Genomic DNA, 17,036 nt, shown 5'->3' on the forward strand with positions numbered 1-17,036 from the left:
TAATGTGTAGGGTTTAATCGAAGGCCCCAACAAACAGAACTGAAGGGCCCACTGAAAAAATGACCTGCCAGCCTTCATAAAGCACATTCAAACTGAAAATGGGCCTATTAAGGCAGACTATGGGGGTTTCTGCATATAACATAAGGAAGTCCTATGTGAAAAAGGCCTATCTGGCATTACAAAAAGAAAAGGAGCCTTTTAATTCACAGTGGCAGAAGAAATTCAAAGGCCCCTTTCACGTGAAAAGCAGGATTTGCAAACACTGACACTAAAATGGCTTTACATGTGCGTTTGCAGTTTTAAAGCAAGACATGGGAAAATGTACCCCTGCTAACATGAAGATGTCAGGGAAAAGACTTAGGGCCTAATTACAAGTGTGGCGGTCATAAAACAAAGGTGGTGGTAAACTTACCACCACCCTTCTTTCCCGACCGCCACACTACGAGTCTGCCGGCCAGGCTCGCTGTGCCCGAAAGGTCAGACCCTACCGGGTGCAGCGGCCCCGGCAGACAGAGTTGCCATGGAAGCACCTGCACTGTCAGCAACGGTGCCGGTGCTTCTGAGTCCCCATTCCCAGGCAGTCCTCCAGGACCCCCTGGGAATGGGGACTTACATTTTCTGGCACCTGACTTCCTGTGCCGCCGGGACTTGAAATGTCCTGGTGGTACCGGGAAGCTAGGTGCTGGAAATGTTGTTGCGAGGTTGGTGGCAACCCGCTGGTCGCACCAGCGGGTTACCGCCGACCTCGTAATGAGGCCCTTGGTGTGTGTTGACAATATGTAATGTATATTATGCTTCATATGCAAAATACCAGCAACAATTGAAAAGAAAAGGCCACTATGTTTCCATGGGTCACATGAAAATTTCATTTAGGCCCAAGGCAGACCCTTTTGCTTGTTGTTGGACAGACTTCACAAAGGACTCCCCCACTGCAAGCATGGCTCTTGCATCTCACCAGCTATTTAAAAGTGCAATAAAGGATAGTCCACTTCAGATAACAGGACAGGATGCCAGATAACAGCAGAGCCTTGAGACATCACACGGCCGACCTAGCTCATTATCAGCAGTGGGAGATCTCTGTGTAACCAAAGATCACAAGAATTTACGACCTGCAGCCTACCCATTTCAAATAAAGAAGCTAGTAAAAACACAGTATAGGAAACTCTGGTCACATGCTGGGCAGGAATGGCAAATGGCCTGGTGGAAGGGGAGCTCACATTTGCACAACATGAAGATTTCCCATAAGTTTAAAAGGTCTATCATAACTTATGCATTTTTCTCAGCAACCACATGTTGTAATGCACTCATGTAGGAGTCATTTTATAAATAAATTCCAGGCGATTTTGTTGAAATAAAATTCATCCACCTGCGATTTAGAGAATGGTAAAGGCAAGCTCAAATGTATTCGAGGCTGTTCTGAACATGTCACGATTTTAAGAGTTGTTGGACTAGTGGAGGGTAGAATTAGGCATTTGGAGAATAAATTGCATGTTCGTAACTATTATGCTTTTTGTAACATGGTGCGGACCCGGCTGTTATTTTATTAAATTCCCTATAATTATCTGAAGTGGAATATATATAAATATGCATATATATATTCAATGAATGAAAAAGCTTTGTTAAAGGGACGTTATGGTTAAGTTGCACTAATAAAAACCTATGAAATTGAATGAAAAAACTTTGTTAAAGGGACGTCATGGTTAAGTTGCACTAAGTTGCACTAATAAAACCCTATGAAATTGAATGAAAAAACTTTGTTAAGGGGACGTCATGGTTAAGTTGCACTAATAAAAACCTATGAAATTCAATGAAGAACCTTTGTTAAAGGGACGTTATGGTTACAAGTAAAACCGAAAACCCCCTGAAATTCGCAAGTTTTGGTAAGCTAAGCAACCATAACTCACTCCACCACCGTGCACTGCTAAGACTAACACCCAGGATATCAAGGATGACATCACAAATGTCATTGATGATATCACTCATGACATCACATATCTGGCCCACTTCTTTTTGTTCACTGACATACATAGGCCAGGTGGTTTTGTTCACTGACAGTCAGAATATTAAAATTGAAAAAGGGTGCTATATATCTAGACCTTAACCTTGTAATATGTTCTTTAAGTACTTTCCTTAGGGTTTGGTCTCAGCTCATGGTGCATATACATGGGGAAATGAACAGGCCTCATAAACACAATTCATTTTTATACATGAAGATAAACTTTAATGTCATTAACATTTTCTGATGATGCTGTTTCTTTCTTCCTTACTTTAGTTTCCCTGTATGTGACTCTGATTTGTATGCAATGTGGTTATTCATATGTATTGTTTGTACCAGCACAAGTGTTGTAAGTCTTGAACTGTTAGCAAATTATTACAGGAATTACTCAACATTCTGATAAGGTAGCATTCATTATTGTACTATCTAAAATTACAAGATTATAAATGGTGTACTTCTATGGTGCATGCTGCATTCATTGCCCATGTTTATATATGATTAGGTTTCTGCATTAACAACAACACTCCAATACAATGATTTTAGATGAGTACATTCTTTAATAGATTAAGTACTTCACAAAAGGACTCCCGATCACCCCTGACATCTTGTTACCAACAATATAAACACAACTCCTTGTAGCGACTTTTCATCAAAATGTATTTCACATGTGATGTCATCAGTGATGTCATCAATTATATTTGTGATGTCATCTTTGATGTCCTGGGTGTTAGTCTTAGCAGTGCATGGTGGTGGTGCGAGTTATGGCTGCTTAGCTTACCATAACTGGCGAATTTCTTATATATATATATATATATATATATATATATATATATATATATATATATAATGGCAGTTACTAGTAAATGATGAAGTTTTGTCACATAACTGCTTTTTTGCCAAAAAGCTGACATAAAATTTAATTTCAAATGGGAGTTGCCATTTTTCTGTTCTAGACTCCTAAACCAATCCATAGAGAGAGTTTGGACTTGGGGGGAGAGATAAGGGTAACTGTTCAATTCTGGTTGCGAGAATTCTACCAGGGCACTGCCCAATATTGAAATTTTGATGGTGTCATCTCTTGTATATAAAGTGGATGCACTATGAGAGAAGGGAAGAGCTGCTAAAAATGACCAACTGACAGCTGCAAGGAAACACCAAAGGAGATTTGCTGAAATAGCATCTGGGTGGAGCTGTCTATTTCTGGCGAAACCTAAAAGCTAACTGAGCCCTACAGTGAAGAGCTGGGGATTATCCTTGAGAGTGGTGTGACCAGACCCCTGCCCTGTCCTCAAAGTAGGTCCTCAAATGCAGCTAGCTTTCCTGACTTTAAACAGAGGATTTAAATGTAAGTAGAATTGAGCCATTTGAAACCAAAAGGTCGTGGAACCTGCTTGGCTTAAGTTCATTCCCTTTATAATGGGTGGGAGATACAAAAATTGTGTCGATCCTTAGCCTATTTGACTGAATATAATTTAAATAATTCTTATTTAGCAAAACACGCTGGTGTGATTTTTTTTAACATTCGAAATTAACAAAGCGCATTCACGGTGTACGATAAAAACTATAGCCTGTAATTTAATTGGGCAATCCTATTTTTCCTGTGACCCTGACTTCTTTAAGGAAGAGAGGTGTTCTGGTCCCTAAAGAAAGATCACACTTTTCTGTCCAACTTCCCCCCACACCCACACAGGCTCTTAAGTGGAGGGGAGTCTGAAATCCAAAATTCCTAAATCATCCCAATGTTTCTGTCCAGCTTCCCCAACACAGGCTTTTAAGTGGAGTGGGTGTCTGAAATCCAAAATTCCTAAATCATCCCAAATTATTTCTGTCCGACTACCCCAACCCAGACCAAAGTTGGGGTGTCAGAAAAACAAACTGCTAAATAACCCCGAATTTATTTTAAAGCAAAAGCGTGGGTGAAATAATAATTGCCATATGCATTTGTACAAATCTGTAAACCAAACTGCTATCCTTTTTAAACACGCAGGAAAATTGCAAAGCTTTGCTTATGTCAACTGATTGTGTTCATTGACAATCGTTGATTATTTCTTTAATTGAAATTTGGATAAAGTAAAGTATTGTGATTTGTGTTTTTCCCAACCAACTTGTATGATTTATTTGTGTAACAAGAAATGTAATTGCGTGCCTCAATGAAGGTAGCATGTGTGGTTTTAGTGCAATCTCCATTACCTATCATTCAAATTAATACAAATGTATTTCGTGTGCACTGGCCTGGTTCTTGGTTCATTGGGGGCACAGGGGGAGGGATCCAAGGGGCATGAGGTGAATCAGAAAAAACAGCTGAAAAAAGAATTGACATCAAACAGTTTGTTGTGTGACACCTTGATTGGGGAGGGAAGGAAATCCCCAGGTTGAGGGTGGACTCTCAATAAACCATTACGAATTGGGGGCTCAGGCCAGGATTTGGCTGGCTATTTTTGACTCATGACAAGTGCACTGTGACAGACTATTCATTTTTATGTAATTGCATTAAGGTGGAGGGAAGGTCATCTTTGCTTTTTAAAGTGCCTCAAAGACTATACCCTTGAGTTCCAGGGAGGTGGATAAGTAAAAAGTAAGATTGAATATGAATTCATTTTTGATTTGGCATTGTGAGTGGAAATTAAGCGGGAACAAGGTGATTTTTGCCTCTGCGGAAAGGAAATTCTACAAAAAATACAAACAAAGCCCATTTAAAAAAATGAGTGCAATTGAATTAAATGATTCCAGGGGACGTTTACTTACTAAGCTCTTCATTCGTGGAGAGTGGAAGGAGGTGGATGAATGGAGCTGGCAAGCTACACTGTTGTTACATCAGAAGGAATTGACATTTGGTGTGAAGGTGAGAGATGGCACAAAGCATCAGAGGCATTTTATATGACCCAAAGTGCTCAAGAAGAACTGAGTAAAATGGGTCAGTTCATAGCTTATCTACACTTCCACTTGCATTTAGTCGAAGAGCGAGTGCAGAAGAGTGGGGCTTGTGCATGGAGTCAGACTGAGATACTAAATGAGGCGCAGAAAGAATATAAACAGTTAGAAGATCAAGCACAGCAGAGCCATATTTTCGAGTTCAAACAAGAAAGGCTCATGGAACAACTCAAACATGAGTTAAAAACCCAGCAGTAAGAGAGTGTAGAGTATGAAAAACAGTTTTATGTGCTGCAAGATGCAAATAAAGAGTGTGTGTAAAATTCGAGCACACTGAAACATAAGTTAAATAATCAGAGTATCTATAATAGAGTACTGTTAGATGATATCATGGCCTTTCAATTACAAATCAAAGAGTTGAAAAATGAAAACATCAGTTAATTTTAAAAAGGTTGATTCCCAAAATGACTTTGATCAGGTGTATCAGAAGGTACATACTTAAAAATAAAAAAATCAACTGGTGAAGGCAAAAGACCTCTTCAACCAGGAAAATAGTGTCCTTGCACAGGAGATGCATCAGTTCAAAATGGATGCAGAAAAGTCATTCAGGTTCTCAGGTACTGACTGGAAATAGGCAAAAAAATGTAGAATCTATGGAACGCGCAAGGTAAGTGGAAGCTGACCTGTTACAGGCAGTGCAGTGTGGAAACATGCAAGAGAAAGAGATTGGTCTTTTGAAAGCAAACTGCTTTGAACATGTGCGCACAATGCAGGCCGCTCAAAACAAAAATGAGTCAAGTCGGAATTAAATCAGGGAACCGACAGATTGATTAATGGTCCAGAGTAAAGTGCTCGAGGCCAATCAGGCCCTGTTGCCACAGTTAAAAAGCCAGCTCGCTGAATACCATCAGGAAATAAGGACAGAGAGAAGCAAGTGTTAGGGTTTGAAAAATGTAATTGAAAATTAGAAACTGGCATTGAGGCACCCTGACCAATCAATGTATGTGAGAGGGCCCTCTGATCCAGGGGTGATGCCCTCCCCATCAGGAACCTCATGCCAGTTAACCACAACTTCCTATGGGCCGACTAAGACTGACCTCATGCTTTCCACTGACAAATCCCAAGAAAACTTGAGGCACCTAGACTTACTGAGGCCTAGCCAAACTGATTCAGATGGCCAGTCTTTATCTGAGATTGAGGAGTACTCACCTCTATCACACAGAAGGGAAGTTGGCCGGACCAGTGTATCCTAGGAAATCAAGAATCATGCAGTGAGTACGTCAGACCATGAAAACTCCCTTGATGAGAAAATGAGGGAGTTGGACTTGCAGAGTGACCACCTAGCTCGCTTCGCTGGAGACGAACATTCAAAGCCTTAGCCCAGGAGGGGCATATTAAAAGCCCCCTTACATTCAGGAGAAGGGGTGAATTTCCCCAGACTATCTGGAAGGGGGAGACTACACAGTTGAGTCAGTCTGAGGAAGAGACTGAGTTTTATCCTGTGCCAAAAGGTCACTACAGCGGAAATTACCCTGGGAGTTCATGGCAGCACAGGCAAGAGGAGTCCAGACCCCATGGTTCTGGGAGATATTCCCAGTCTCATAGAGATAGTGGGCACCTAGATGATAGGGAATGGAGTGCCAATAGCAGCTCTGAGTTAGAAGGTGAATGGACCTAGGTGCAGAGACAAAGGAAGACAGGAAAACAAAGAAAGGGTTTTGTCAAAGACCCAATTAGACAGATCAAGGCCATAAAGAGCATCGTAACACCATACTATAAAAACATTAGGTATTCAATGTGGGAACATCTAGAATTGTATGAATAAATGATATCCTCATTTGGAATAAAACATTATGTAAATTGTATGGAGTTTGTAAAATGGACGTTCTCTCCTGAGTACCTCTTTTCCAAATGGAGGACTAGAATCATTATAAATGGTCAACATATAAGGCAACCATTTTGAAACATGTTTCCACACATATGAATCCACAAGAAGCCTGTAACACTGCATATAATTTGCAATGTGGGGAGGATCAGACACCTAAGGAGTTTGCGCAGGAGTTAAAGCAGGCATTTGCTCAGACTTCCCCGTGGCTGAACACAAATAGTAGGGAGTTCATAACTACATATTTCCATGCACTCCCCAAATACATAATGACTCAGTTGGTGCATGATGTTCACGAGAACTGGACACTGGATTGGGTGATTGAACAGGCCACCAGGATCTATGAGGTCCAGAGGCCCACTGTAAAAAGACCCCCAAAAACCCCAAATCATCTAACACCCCTGACGCTGTGAAAGTGGTAGAGTTCAAAACTACCAATCCAAAAAGCAGTAGGAAAGGCAGAGAAGACCCTCGCCCCCAGCCCAATTGAAGGGTAGTCAGGCAGGGGCCCAGAAAAATAATCCCTCTGACACTGCCACATATGTAAGCCCTAGGTACAAGGGTAACAAACCAATCTTGGGGAATGTATACACTATGCTGGACCAAGGGGGGGAACCAATAAGGTAAATACTGCCCGGGGAAACTTCCCTCCAAACGCCCCCAGTAGAGAAGTATCACTCCACCTCCCAATATGATTTTCTTTCCCCAGATATCCCCCGCACCAGAACTTCCAAAATAATCCTCCTCTCTCTCCTCGATTCCAGGACAATAGATACCTGAACCTGCGAGAATGGATATTCAGGATGGACAATTATGGGGGAAATGTTCAGTACCCAAGCTACTTCGAGAGAAGGGACAGTTACCTTTTTCAGAAGCACCAGAGGTATGATTTGAGACCTCCCTACAACCCAGAAAAGGTCTCAAGGCTGAAGAGACAGATCACCCTGGGGTGCATGCTGAGGGCTCAGTCCAACTCTCAACGTAACCCTGCTTCGTAGAATTCCCAAACACCCAGAGGGGGAAATGATGAGAGGAAACATAAGACAAACCACAGGTTCCGGAGTAGGGGCCCGGTTGGAGGGAAGATGCCAAGACCTAGAGGAAGCCTCCTTTCTCACCCAGACAGAACCCCTAGAAACCTCTCAGCCTGAAAGTGACTCTTCTACCCCCCGGAAAATTAGAACGCAAGAGAGCAACGGGTAAGTAGGAGGGTCAAAGAAGAACCCACTTTGTGGAGGAACTCCGGATCATCCCCTTTGAAAGAGAAGAATCGCTGAAGGATTCAGGTACGGAAATATTCTCTTTCAGGAATGGGGGGATCCCTCCCAAAGAAAATTGGGTCCCAAAAGACACTGAATTGGACTGGGTAAATATGGAAAACGACCCAGACTAACAAACTATTCAACCCACAAAATGTGAGCAAAATAGAATAGAAACAGAGATGGCCTTCCCCCAAACAGGTTCTGAGAACTGCCCCAGTAAAAGTGGGACAGCAAATAAAAGAAAGAGAAAGAGGATTCTCCAAATCGGCCCATTGTTAGTTGTAAATTTTCTTTACAGATTCCCGATCTCTGACACACAAAATCACTCAAGATCACACAGTGAGTTCAATATTAAGAAAATCACCACCGGGCTGACAGATAACTCACACTTTCTTTGCACCCTGGAGGACAAATATGGCACATTTTACCCACCTGCAAGGATGTAGGGCCAGTTTGAATTATCAGCTCTGGTGGATACTGGATCTCAAGCCAACTTCCTGTCCAAAAAGGACTTTGAACAACTAAACTCAGGACGGGGGGAGGGCCACCAAATTCCCCTCAAACTACTTCCCGGACAACTCAAACATTGTGACCGGAATGCCATTTCTGTCGAAGGGACTGCAGATCTGGAAAGAAAAATTGGGCGACATCGATCAAAACATCCAGTGATAGTTATGACTCCAATGGGCACACCTTGTTTACTGGGGAATGATCCCCTGAGGAGTTATCACCTCTGATTCACTGTGTATAAAAGGTCCTCTGGATCCAGACTAACGGGCCTATAAAACTAAAAATGAGTACCAATTATGTAAGCATGAATAGTACCTGTCATTTAATTGATTGACTTTCTGAGAAAGTAGAATTCCATTTTTAGAATAACCAAGTCCCAGACATCACTGTCATCTCTGTAGAAGAACAAACTGGTGAGGGGATCCCTTCTGCATTCTTGAAAATTAACATTCCTCCCAGTTTTAAGTGGCAATCCACACTAGAACAGGATACATTGAAATTATACGCCATTCTGAAGTCTGGAGAAACCTTGTGTCCCTTGAAACCATACAATGAAGAACCTGCTCAAAGTCTGACGGGCATTCAGAAAAGGGCGAACAGTTGTTTTTCCCCCATTCAGTTAAATGAGGGGGAGGAGCCGGTGTTCGCCAGCGTATGCCTGAATTATGGAAGGAGCTTTATCAGCAAAGGATTATTCAGGAACTTGCCAAAAGATCAGACCATTCCCACATTTAAATTGATTGACAAATGGGAAGTAGGTCTGGAAACTACAAACTCCAAGCATCTCCTGCCTAGCAGGTGCATGCTAAAAAATTTCAATTTCCAACAAAAGCATAGAGCATAATTGTTGGCCTGTGTGAGATGTCCCTTCTGCCTTTTATCTGGGAAGTTACAATCACAACCGATTCGCAATCAATTTGGATCTCATTAATCATAAAGCCTGTTCCTGAATGGTGGCTAACCCTGTGGGCTTTGACAATATCAAAAAGGCATTCCGGTCAGCTCAATTGCTGGCTTTTATGGTTGAAGTTCAAGTGCCAGAAGAGATTACCATCCCAGGACAGGTGCGACAATTCACTATTCCCCTTAAAATTAAGCGAGCACAGAATCTCAAACATCAGGACGCCTATTTAAATATCAATTCCTATCTCCAACAGGGTTTGTAAATAAATCTGACACCTCTAGTAGACCTAGACCATGACACCATTTGTATATTGGTGGATAACAGTGACCCTCAAAGCATTGCTTTGGGAGAAGACACCTTTTTTGGAATAGCAGTTGATTCTCAACATTATTCTCTTGATTTAGGTAATGAAGTCATGGGACCAATCCCAAACAACTGTTTTGACATCAGCAATGGTATTCCTCCAGAAAAGACTTTTACTAGGCATGGGGAGTGTTTAATGTTGTACTCTTCCTGCCCCTATGAGGTGGAAGAGGTGACCTGCGACATCAGGAGGGAGGAGGTCATGTTCAGAGTCAAGGACCACTACCTCGAACCCCTGAAACCTACTGTTTAGGTCGACACCGTCAAAAGAGAAAAAGAGATCTCTCCACCCAAATGGAGGCTACCACTGAAATTGCCAAGCCAGAGGTCTTTCCGGGTTTCAAGCAGATGGTCGAGGAAAGGATCAATCCTGTTGATGCCTGTGAGACCGAGGAGCAAAGACAAAAGATGAAACATGTCTTCCTGGAATGCCAAGATATCTTTTCAGTGGACTCATACGACTGTTGACGCACCTCTATTCATTCAACCACCATACCTATGGACCCCGAGATGTCTCCTTTATTTGGGAAATAATACCGGTTACCTCTCATGTCTACGGAATCACTCACAGAGGGTATTTGGAATTTAGAATCCTGTGAGATAATTCATCAAATCCACAGTACCTTCAACAATCACGTACTGGGGTTACTCAAACCTAACGGCCAATTGAAACTATGTGCAGACCTGAGGGTCCACATGTCAAGATGGCCACTTCCCTACATCGATCAGGGGCTGGTGCAGATCCAAGGGTCAAAGGTGAACACCACCATTGTCCTACCCAACGGCTACTGGACAGTACCGGTGAATAGGGAAGACCAGTACAAGCTTGCCTTTACCTTCAGGGGTAGCAGTACACAGGGACTTTAGCTCCCTTTGGATACATGAACTGCGGCAATGAGTTCAACATCTTTCTGCATAAGGCCATGCTCGGCTTGGGCAAAAGGGGAAACCTGGCTTATGTAGATGATGTTCTGATCAAGAGCTGAACTGTGGATAAACATATAGCAGAAATCTACTTTCTTCTAATACAGTTGCAGAAAGCCGGAGCAAAACTGTCCTTTCAGAAGGCACAGTAGTGTGTACAGGAATGACTATATCCCTTTCTCAAACTGAATGTAGTGGAGCTAGACCCCCTCCACCTTAAACAAAGCATAGATAACTTGGTGGGGTGATCTATGCCTTCAAATGTGCAGAAAACTAGAATGATAGTGCTCCGCAGTAAAGCGCTTTAAAAATCGATTCATATTTATAAGGTCAGAATGTTTTAAATAATGGAAGGCTTGTTAAGTAGTACATGATAAGTATATTGTGCTAGAAAACTAGGCTTGAAACAGAATAGGTGTCAAGATATGACCAGAAATAGGTTAATCCACCATTTTGTGATAGGTCAGGCAGAGTCAGGAAATTAGTTAATTTCTAAAATGGTGGATTGCTGTGAGTCATGATGACACCAGTGGGGATCTTTTTTTATAAGAGTTCATGAAAAGGACAAGGGAGGGGGCTAGGAGTGAGCAGAACCAGTTTAGACTAGGCCCGAGTGGCAGATGGGCCAGTCGAGTGGCAGAGATGTCAGCCAATCACAAAGTAGAAATAGAAACAGCTAGTTGATCATGCAATATGAGTTAACGAATCATAGATAGGAAGGGGTTGTCTTTATGACCAAACTATTAGTTAACCTCCCTAGGACTGTATATAAGGGTGAGTAAACCCAGTGTTTTAGAGCAGAGTTCCTGAGATGTCCCTAGTGTTTGATCTGTGTATAGCCTGCTGGAAGAAAATAAACTGATGACTTCTGAAACCTGCCTTGGTCTCCTGCTTGCTCCAGAGTCTCCCTTTTTGACCCCAAGAGATGCCAAGGTCCTGCAGCTGGGGGTTTTGGGACCCTCATGAACAAGTGTAAGACCTGAGTGAACGTTTTAGGGCACGAGATCACCCCTTGAGGGTCTTAATCCACAAGCGAAGAAGATGGAATCCTTAATGAAACTAACCCTATTACTCTGTGAGAATTAAGACGCCTTCTTGGACTCACTAATTATAGTTAGACGTTCAATGAAGACTACGCAGAGGTCACCCGACCCTTGATCCATTATTAAAGGCCGGAGTCAAGTGGGAGTGGGGTTCAAAACAAGCTGAGGCAGTTAACTGAAAGAAGTCCTTCCCAGACTCCTTGCTTGGCTTACCCCATAAAGAACAAGGAGTTCTTCTTGGAGATGGTGTTCTTAGATACTTGCCTAACAGTGGTGTTATATGAAAAGCATGACACAGTCAACAAAGTCATCTGGTACGCAAGCAACACTTTGTCCTCTGTGAAGGAAAAATTCAATGACTGTGAGAAGGCACTCCTGGCAACGGTGTGACCGTTGATGAATTACACCCTATTCATCCAGGTGAAGCACATCATTGTTGAAGCGCCACACCAACCCTTGCCATATCTTCAAAGTGACAGAATACGGGTGGGGAATGCCAGTAATACCAAAATTGCTTCCTGGATTCTGTCCGTGCAGAGCTTTCCTGTGGAGGTCAGATATAGGCAAAACAATTGTCCCCTAGTGCAAGGGTTGGCAGACTTGCATGATTGTGTTCAAGAAAACCATCTGGGGGACAAAAGTCTAATGAACAACAACAACATGGAGGCGTACTTAACTTCCCCAGACAGGGTCTACCAAGAAGAAATGTGTCAGGAGATACCCACAGTTTATGTGGATGGGTGTTCCTACCATGTTGATAACAAAGGGAAAAATGATCTAGTGGCCGGCATTGGGAATGCATGGATGAATGATACCCCAAAACCCTCTGCTGGTTACAAAATAGGACCCCAGAGTAGTCATGTTACAGAGTTCATGCCGTTCATCAAGCCATCCTCACTGCAGTGCACCACAAACTCAATGAACTGGTCATAATCACTAACTCTGATTATGTCAGGAATGGGTTTGAGGGGCACCTGATTAACTGGAAGAATTGAGGCATGCTTTGTTCCAACAATGAACCCTTAAAGCATGCCAATCTGATCCAATCAATTGATGATCTGGTGACCTCCAATGAGATGGCTATCTATTGTAAGAAAATAAGGGGTTGCCAGATAAGACCAGGAATGACCTGGCTGACCCGCAGGCTAAAACTAGAGCCCTGCAGCAGTAAATCAAAGCAACAGAATCCCTGCTGGGGGAAATCTAAGTTGCTGCTGACACAAGGTCACAAACTTGGGTGAATAGTGAACTCTGGACAGCCCAGTGGAGTAAAGATACCCCAGATGCAGATTTAATCACTGCACAGAAATAGTACCTGATCATTGGAAAATTATTTCGACAACGTGGGTTTTCCTCTAACAGAGTCGGATTGTACTGGTAAAGAGGAACTCTGGGTGTTAATGACATTTTCCAAAATGATTCAGATCCAAGATGGTTTGTTGGTAAGGAGGGCCCTATCTGGCTGTTACCAGTGGGTGGTACCTTCCTCATTCTGAAGCCAGATGTTGAACCACGTCCATGACGCGGCCACTGCCGGTCATAGGGGTTTCACACATTAGAAAACTTGTACAAGGTTACCTACTGGCCACAGATGTCCCAGAACCTCGACACATAACTAAAGGAGTGTCTTTTGTGTGCTCAATTTTAACCCAGTTCCCTCACACACAGCTCCCCTAAAAAAAACGGGAATGGCACTGCCTTGGTCATATTTGCAAGTCGATTTCTTGTGCCAGTGATTCGCTCCTCTAGAGGAAACATGTACATGTTGACTGGCACATGCGGGTTCACAAAGTGGGCAGAGAGTCTTCCAGCCCTGAATTGTTAGGCGGAGACAGCTGCTGCACTGATGATCAATCACATCTTCTCCCGTTCCGGCCTCCCACATACAATTGAGTCGTATCAAGGAAGTAATTGTACCAGTGAGGTGATGGCGAAGATGTTGGAGATTGTAATTCTAGGGGCAAAAAGTTAACTCCACACTGTCTACCACCTGGCCTCAAGCAGGGGTAGGAGGGGTAGAGAGATACAACAAGACAATTGTGAGTATCTTAAAGAAGTTCATGGCAGACTCTGGACCCAGTTGGGACATTTGATTACTGCTTGTCCTGATGTCTATTAGGTCTACACCATCTTCTGCATCAAAAATATCTCCATTTGAGCATGTGACCGGACAAAATATTATGTTACCTCAGCATCTGCTCTACAGAATTTAGGAGCAGACACTGATAAATACGTCCACTACTCATGAGTACATTGAACATTTAAGAAAGCACCTTCAGGATGCTTTTGCTTATGCTCAGCGCAATTTAGAAAAGTCGGCTGAAGGAGTAAAGACCTATTATGATCTAAAGACCACCAAGAAAGTGTATGTGACAAAGTTTACCTGTACAATTTTCAGAGGAACCAGGCCAAGGAGCAGAAATGTCTTCCATCTTTGCATGTTGCCTTTGAAATTGCTGATAGAATATCACTTGCTGCCTGCAAGATCCGCATTTCAAAATCAGAACAGACTGAAGACAAATGGGTCCACATCAATTAGTTGAAAAGCTGTCATCCCAGACAAGCATTATAACAGATTGAGGCGCCAAATGAAAGTCGAGCAGAGGAACCATCTGAGGAGTAAAAGGAAAGGGTGAAAACCCCAGATGTAATTTGTAACAGGTGAGTAGTTTAATTCTTATTCTTTGGAAAATGTTGTGTCTAGTTTTATGTAGAGGTTTCCTCTTTGAATGCAGGTTTTGAAAGTGTATGTCTATTTCTATGCAATATTGTCCTCTCAAATGCAATGTCCATCTTCTGGGGAAATAGGTTCTGTAAAAAGTACTGAACCTCTCTTTTCTTTCAATTGCTAGATAATTATCTTCTCCTTCCAGCCTGCAGGCAAAGGGGAGTCTGGGGTGCACCGCAGGGACCCTGGAAAGGAAGAAGAAAGGGGGTGTCATGCCCACCCCTTAACCCAAAGACAGAAGCGAAGGGTGGCGTGTCCACTCCCTAATGATGGAAATAGAGTCGGACGGTCTCCAACAGAAAAACCCAAATGAATAAAAACATGTTTTTAAAAGGGACTTCGGATGAAAACCACACTCTGGCCTGCTCTCCCCCATGAAAGAATCATGGAAGAACAAGGGGGCGGGTGTGTGGGGCTTACTCAAAGGCCCCAACAAACAGAACTGAATGGCTCACTTGAAAAATGAACTTCATAAAAAACCTTCACCCTGAAAATGGGCCTCTTAAGGCACACTGTGTGGGTTTCTGCAAATAACACAAGGAAGTTCTATTTGAAAAAGGCCTATCTGTCATTACAAAATGAAAAGGTGTTTGCTGCCTGCATATTTACAACTGCGTTGTCTGTGTCATTCTGCCCACCCACTCCTCTAGTGCTGTAACAAGCACCCCATTGCTAAGCAACGCATGGCTACATGCCCACCTTCTGCCTCAGCCAATCCATGTGACCTTGCAATCTACATCATTTGCTCCCTTGTCGAAGCCCAGGCGAAGTCAGGACAAGCCGAGACCTCGTTGTCTGCAGGCTCCATGGAGGGATGCGTTCCTATGCCGGGTCCTTCGTCATCCCATGATGCCTGTCCATCCGCTACATCGCACGTACCAAGTATTGTGCCTGACTCCACATAGCCGACACACCCTGCTCGTCCATCAGCTGACTACTTTGGCATCATATCTGTGTTTGGTTCTCTATTTACAATCCTTACAGTACTGTTGGAAACCCTGATCCTATCGCACACAATGCCACCATGTTTCAGGCATCCCACATCCAGCTGGAACCTTGCTAACCTGACATATCCCCTTTGTACTCCTAATACTAGTGGTTTCTTTCAATGTGGTAACTGCAACTTATGCAACTTATGCAAATATGCGCATGATAATTGTAAAGTATTTACTGACTCTTTGGGCAATTCTATTAAGATCAACGACTTTATCAATTGTAGAACACGCTTTGTGGTGTATGCTATCACATGTGCATTTGCTAAAAACTATATTGGAAGCACCATTAGGCAGTTGAGGATACAAATCCGGGAACCTTTAGCTAGTTTAAGGAATCAAGATCCAAAAGCCCCAAAGGCCATACACTGGCAACAAAAGCACCAGTGTGCCAATAACGATGATCTACGTTTCATTGTACTAATGAAAGCGAAAAAGGGGAAAAGGGGTGGCAATCTGCAGTTGAAACTGCGTCAAATGGAATCCAATCTCATTTGCTTGTTATGAACCACGGAAATCGGCCTGAACTCAGACCATGAAATGTATGTGCTTTTGTAAATATTGTCTGGATATGGTTCCTTTTGCCCTTTGTGAGACACCATGTGATATCCACATTTTACTGTGCATTGTTCCTCTTAAATAATCAGTCTGGTGTGCACTCTTCACTGATAAGTTCATCATCTCACCCTCACATCACAGATCCTTCCTATACTACAGAGAATATATAGGGAAGTCAACCCACCACCCACTATGGTCTTCAGAATCATTAGATGTGCTTCCTACTCCTAACCTACATTGAATAAGATCACCATCACACATTATTTCTTGACTACAGTGAATATACAGGTAAATTAATTTACCAACCATTGTGGTCTTTGGAGCCATTTGAGGTGCCCTACACTCTTAACTCACATAAAATAAGATCACTTTCCAGTCAGACAAGCAAGTCATCATTTTTTCTTTTGGGGCAACCATCGGATGTTTGATTTCCAATGAAATTTGTAATCCGCCACTGTGCCATATTTTATTTGTATTGCTGAGCACCTCATATATGTATAAAACGTAATAACCACAAATCCATATGTGCTATTCAGACCACAGAATACTCAGCTAATTTCATCAGGTTAAACATGTGATGACCCAATTGAGCACATCCCGGATGCGACGTATTTATTTTACTCATGACGTCACACGTATTGTACGTGTGACGTCATTACGCTCTTCCGGCATCACGACGACTACGTTTTTCCATTAAAGAAAGCCACCACTTACAGGCTTTTGTTTTGCAAACTCACACATGCCATCAGGCCTTCCTATATAGATAAAAAGCAATAAAGTTCCCAAGTGTGGGAACTCCCATCCTCTGCACACTATTAATGGCTCAGAGTGAGTCCTAGAAATTTGAAAATGCTATATTTATGTTCAGTAAGCCTTTCTTTAATTATCCTTGAGGTCTTGCCAACATAGTATTTACCAGAAGGGCATTTAAGGGCGTATAGGAAAATGTTGCTTTCACATGTTGCATAGTCCTTGAATTTTCTTTCCACTATTGGGTGGC

This window comes from Ambystoma mexicanum, chromosome 2q (assembly GCF_040938575.1).
Source record: "Ambystoma mexicanum isolate Mex_15411 chromosome 2q, UKY_AmexF1_1, whole genome shotgun sequence".
NCBI lineage: Eukaryota > Metazoa > Chordata > Amphibia > Caudata > Ambystomatidae > Ambystoma > Ambystoma mexicanum.